Source organism: Rhinolophus hipposideros (genome assembly GCF_964194185.1).
Source record: "Rhinolophus hipposideros genome assembly, chromosome: 11".
Taxonomy (NCBI): domain Eukaryota; kingdom Metazoa; phylum Chordata; class Mammalia; order Chiroptera; family Rhinolophidae; genus Rhinolophus; species Rhinolophus hipposideros.
Genome location: NC_138057.1, coordinates 33,422,148 through 33,428,166, shown reverse-complemented (window position 1 = coordinate 33,428,166; position 6,019 = coordinate 33,422,148). Strand labels below are relative to the sequence as shown.

The following is a 6,019-nucleotide window of genomic DNA, read 5'->3' as shown; positions in this document are numbered from 1 at the left end:
ATGAAACTTTCAGACTATGGTGGCTCTGTCAGTTTGGGGCTTGGAGTTGGTATGAGCCAGAGCTGTGTCAGATATGTCACATGAGAGAGAAATCAACCTTTGTGTGTTAAGCCACTGAGGTCTTTTTGCCCCCATAGTGTGGCCTAGTCCATCTTGATTGATGGAGAATATACTATATTTCTTAAAGAAAGCATTTTAAATTAATTAGGTTGCTTTCCAGTATGACAAGATTATGCTATTAAGTTTTACTTCATATATTTTTATCTCTGTTGCAATCAAGAGATCATATAACATTATACTAACAGGAAGTGTTTTCTCATGAGTACAAATAATCGTATTTCTTTCTACATTTGAATACATCTAATCAGTATTCAAATGGTACCCACATTTTATTAGCATTTTACTTGTTTTAAACTGCATGCCTCAGTTTCCCATCAGAGTAGGGGGAGAAGAAGAGAAGAACACACCCCATCTCCCACCAATTCACAACAAACCCACTCTTGGCTTCCCTCCTATCCCACCCACCCATCCAAAGGCCAGGAATTTAAGCTAGTCTGAAGGTAAGACACCTTCCCCTAAATTACCAGGCATTAATCAAAATCTATTGTTTATGCCTTAAGTATCCTCAAGGCTAGGCTTTTGAAACTCAAAGCCTTTTTTTTCCTATTTTTGCAATAACATCAATTCTCCATGGCAATGAACCTCAAAGTCTGGGCTTGAAACATGGAAGGGTCCAGGTTATGGGGTAACAGAAAATAATAGGAAAATGAAGACTGCTGTTAACATTTTAAATTATCATTTTGCCACAAGTATTTTCTGTTTTTGTAGCAACTTGCAATTTTAAGAGCTTCAGCTCAACTTCAAAGCTCTTTATCCCTTCAACTATTCCTGGGGGGAATCCTAAAATGTGTTGTTCCCTTTCCCTGTTAGCTACCAGCTAAGACCCAGGAAGCCTGGAAAGCCACTACAAAATTCGCCTGCACCACTTCCTGTGGCTACCCAAACCCATGGCATCAGGTTACCAAGTCAGTGAAGGCTTTTCTACGTTCTCCAAGTCACCCCAGGGATTTTAGAGAAGTAGCTCTTTTAGCTGGTACTCACTGTTTAACATCTTTGACCAAGAGCCCAATGGGGCTGGTACAGGGGTTGATCTAAGTGACAGATGTGTCCCAGGCCCCCTCAGTGCCATTCAACTTCTTTTGCCCCAAGCGTGTAGCTTCCACCCTTTCTTTCGGTATCGGGGAGTCTTGCCCAGCAGGCTCCTGGGTCCTGAAGGCAGAGGCCTCTGGTGAGTCAGCCCCACGTGTCCCCTGAACAGCTATGAATCTGAGGACAGAGACATCTGATGAGATGCTCAAGCTGAGATCCACACTTTCCTCCACCCTCCCCCAAAATTTGATAGCAAAGATTAATCAATATACTCATAAATACTAGCATTTGTCCTTCCTTCTCCTTACAGGGAGTGGAGGCTCAAAGGCCAGGGCTAAAGAATTTTGTCTCTGTTCATGGATACCTGTCTGGCTACCTGAACCTCTGCTCTGAACTCAGAGACTAAGGGTGGCATACCTGTGACGACAATCCATGCCCTAGAGAGAGAATAGATACCTTCTTCCTCTGTGTTGGGAATGAAGTGGTCTTTTGTACTATAGCCCTCCCGTTCTCTTCTCAGGTAAATCCCTTGGCAAGTACATTTATATCTCTCTTTAAAATCCACTGAGCCTAAAGGAGGGGGAGCAGAGGAAAACAATGGTGGTGGCACCTGGGAAAGCTGGGGACAGACCTCCATGGCGACCCTCCAGACAATTTATACCCTTATACTAAAGAAAATGTTGCAGAGTATCTGCAGACACACTGCGAAGAAGAGTGAAGCAGGATGTCCCTCTCCTGAGGAAACAGGCAGAAAAGGACTCCCACCTGGACTGGCTTGCTCCGTTCCCCGCTGCATCTGGGAATGGGGTGGATGACCCACAACGGAAGATCCAGGCCATGGTAGATATAATGTGTGCTGGCAGATGAGTCTGGACCAATAGACCCTGGCGCTGAAACAGCTGCAGGGCCACATGCGGAGGGTCGCATTCCCAGCCAGGCACATGAAAGCAGAGTTCTTTGAAGATGGAATTCCAGCAGTCAGGAATTGGAGAGCGGCTGAAATCAAGGGGTATATTTATTATTCAGGGAGAACAGAAGCACAGAAACTTTATTTGAGTGTTCTACAGAGGGAGATATTCTTGAGCTGGTTGATGGTCACTTTGATTCCAAGACTGAACACAAAGTGGAGAGTGAGAGTTATGGAAAGATTGCAAAGAGCATCGGGTGCTCAACCAATAACACCTTGTTTCTCACAGACATTTAATCTGAGGCTAGGGCTGCTGAGGAAGTGGATGTGTGGGGAGCGGTGGTGGGGAGCCCGGAAATGCGGGACTAAAGGATAAAAAGACTTACTACAGCCTCATCGCATCCTTTAGTGAACCCTAGATTCCTTCCTCTACCCAGAGGAGGATTTCTAAGGAAGACCAAACTGTCTTCAGAGAGTTGTTCCTGTAGTCTAGTTTTATTCTAACGGTAAAAGTAACTTACTTAAAAAATACATATAAACAAACATGTATGTATGCAAGTGTATGTGTGCATGTGGGTTCAAATTACCTTTCACAGGCACATAAGTGGGGAAAAAATCTCAGTTCAGTAAAAAGGAAACTTGTTAAAAATGCTTTATGTGTAGAAATTGTTAGAAACAGCAACTCTAACCCTTAGAGGGCAAAATGTAGTTCATACAAGAAATTACTACAATGAAGATCAAATGTGTTACTTTTATCAAGTTGTGTATGTGTACCAAATGGAAAGGTAGGTTTGAGAAGTTACTCAGAAGCCTTGTTATTTAAAAAAACTGGAAGTATTTCAAAGATTTACCCCTAATAATAATTCATCTCCCCTTTTAATTCTGAGTTAGAAGAATACAACAGCTGAATTTCAAAATATTAGCCTCCCTACATACAAAAGACAAAGATATTTCTGTTCTAAAAGAGTGTAAAATTGTGAAAGGAAGCTTATTTGAGTCTTGATCAATCAAGTATCTATCAATTATGGAACTTGTTAATCATTGTGGCACCCTCAGCAAGCAGTTGCCTTATCAAAAATAAACAGGTGCACTGTTATAACAGGTGAAATAGAAATGGGGTTCTTAACATCTTAACATTCTTAAAACAATTCTAATCCTGCCAGTTGTTATTATTACAGATTTTATAGCTGCCTTTCTAACTCCTTTTTAGCACAGTTTGAGAATATATGTTAATTGCCATTTACTATTAATAAAAAGATTTACTAAAATCAGTTTATAAGACCTAGAAGAGCCTTAATATATGCTATGCTCCTCTGAAATGGATATGAGAAATGTAAATTTTATATCAACAATATTTATCCTGGTTCAATTCTAATGGGATATCATGTTAATTTCACATTGTGATTAATAAAAATGGTTTCTTCTTAAAAAAATAAAAATTAAAAAAAACCACTGAGCTCGATACATTAAGACAATCAAATTTTTCTCTCTGGTAGGCTGAAAAGTGACCCACAAATATGGCCATACTCTAATCCCCAGAACCTTTAAAAAGGGGAAAAGGGACTTTGCAGTGTGATTAAATTAAGAATCTTAAGATGGGGAGGTAATCCTGGATTATCCAGTGGGCCTGATGCGATGGAAGTGTCTTTATAAAAGGAGGCAGGAGGAATCAGTCAGCGGGGAAGGCAAGGTGAGGATGGAAGCAGAGACTGGCATGATGTGTCCATAAGCCAAGGAATGCCAACGTCTTCCTGAAGCTGGAAGGGAAAAGGAAAGGATTCCCCTTGGAGTCTCCAGGAGAAATCCGCCTTATTAACACCTTGATTTTACCTCTGTACGACTCATTTCAGACTTTTGTCTTCCAGAACAGTAAGACTGTCAAAACACTAAGTTTGTGGGAATTTGTTACAGCAGCAATGGTTGAAGAATTAGTGGAATAGCAGTGTTAACTTATATCTGCAATTTTATCACATAGTTCTGGAGATGTAGAAGCAATAGGAGATTGAGAGAACCTAAAAGCTGCATTTCTTATCAAAGAGATGCTTGAGATCTGCTTGCTCATTTGTGCGTGGAATGGTAAGCTTCCCACCACACGGTAGATGCACACTAGAATCAGTAGACCGCTTTGAACCCCATTTGCCATTTGGTAACGGAATGATTTGGGGCAACCAAATTAATCTTTGTAAAATAGGGGAGCTCATTAGCTATCTATAAAAGATATTGTAAGAATTCAATGAGATAATGTAAGTGAAAGGATTTGATATCCCATAAAGATCTTTACCTGTACAAGATATTCTTGCAGACAAAAATATGACATAGAATGTATAAAAGATTCCAATCATTTGCATGGGCTTGTTGTTTGGATTTCAGATAAATGGGAGTTTACTGAAATCTGCCTCCGGTTTTCTTTTAAGGAGCTCAGATGTCATCAAAAGCTTTGGACTCCATCTCTAAGGTTCCTTCTGGCTCTGTCATTCTATAATTCTAAGTGTCAGCCTGAACGATGCTATGATTGCACCATTAATTCTCTCATGGCAGATAGATAGGAACCAAAAGCTCAAGACGCTAGAGTTGATCAAGAATGAAGGATGGTGTGGGCCAGTACAGACTTCTGAGTAAGAGCATTTTATTCATGCGTTCTTTATTCATTTATTCATTACACATATAATCTCTGGGTGAATACAGAAATTACAATGTACAGATCCCGGTTTCAAAGTGCTAGAGTGTGGCCCCATGAAAGTCTTAGAATTGAAAGCAACATGCTAATTAAATATAAAATTTTCAAGTGGTATTAATGAAGAGCCTATATATTTTGTCCAAATGAAATTGTAAATAAAAAATAATGGCAACAACATAAAGAGGTTTCACATAAATTGCAGTTTTGAGGAGGGAAATATATGGATTTTAAAATGTCCTTGATGCATATAAAGTATTTGGATTTGTTTCTGAAAACTAGTAAACTGAAAAATTATTAGGCCAATCAATAGTTACATATGTAAAAATGCAGGTGCTTTTATGATCAGTGTGAACTTTCTTGGTACAAACTGAAGTGACATCTAATTTCTACTTTAACTCTTTATCATCTGGAGAAAAATACGTCTGTGCCCCATCAGCTTTTAAATGGAAATCCATAAATGCAGCAAATCAGATTAATAGTTGTCATGCTTTTGACTTCATCACTCATTCAGAAACTCAGATGTGACCCACAGCTAACATCACACTCAATGGTAAAAAACTGAAAGCTTTTATGCTAAGGTGAGGAATAAGACAAGGATACCCACTCTCACTACTTTTATTCATCATAGCATTGGAAGTCCTAGTCAGAGCAATTAGGCAAGGAAAAGAAATAAAGGCACCCAAATTGGGAAGCAAAAATAAAACTATTTGCAGATTACTTGATTTTATATACAGAAAACCCTACAGACTCCACTAAAAAACCTATTAGAAATACTAAGCAAATACAGTAAAGTTTTGAAATACAAAATCAACAGAGAAAAATCTGTTATATTTCTCTATCCAAGAACAAACTATCCAAAAGAGAAATGAGAAAAACAACTCCACTTACACTTACAACAAAAAGAATAACATACTAGGAATAAAGTTAAAGGAAATGAAAGACTTATACACTGAAAACAAGATATTGTTGAAAGAAATTGAAAAAAACACAAACAAATAAAAAGACAGGCCATGTTCATGGATTGGAAGAATTAATATTGTTAAAATGTCCATACTACCTAAAGCAATCTATAGATTCAGTGCAATCTCCATCCCAATGGCATTTTTCACAGAATCAGAATAATCCTAAAATTTATATGGAATCACAAAAGACCCCAAATAACCAAAGCAATCCTGAGAAAAAGGAACAAGGCCAGAGGTATCACACTCTCCAATTTTAAACTATACTACAAAACTATAGTAATCAAAACAGTATGATATCGACAAAACCAAACAAACAAAATAAAA

The 6,019-nt window shown here is 38.6% G+C and overlaps 1 pseudogene across 1 annotated transcript; it reads left to right on the top strand.

Moving 5' to 3' along the window:
• LOC308505015 (enolase-phosphatase E1-like) lies at positions 1-2,475 on the top strand (annotated as a pseudogene). The gene is made up of 2 exons: positions 1-49; positions 1,824-2,475. The product of its transcript is annotated as an enolase-phosphatase E1-like (transcript).
• Positions 2,476-6,019: the final 3,544 nt, after the last annotated feature.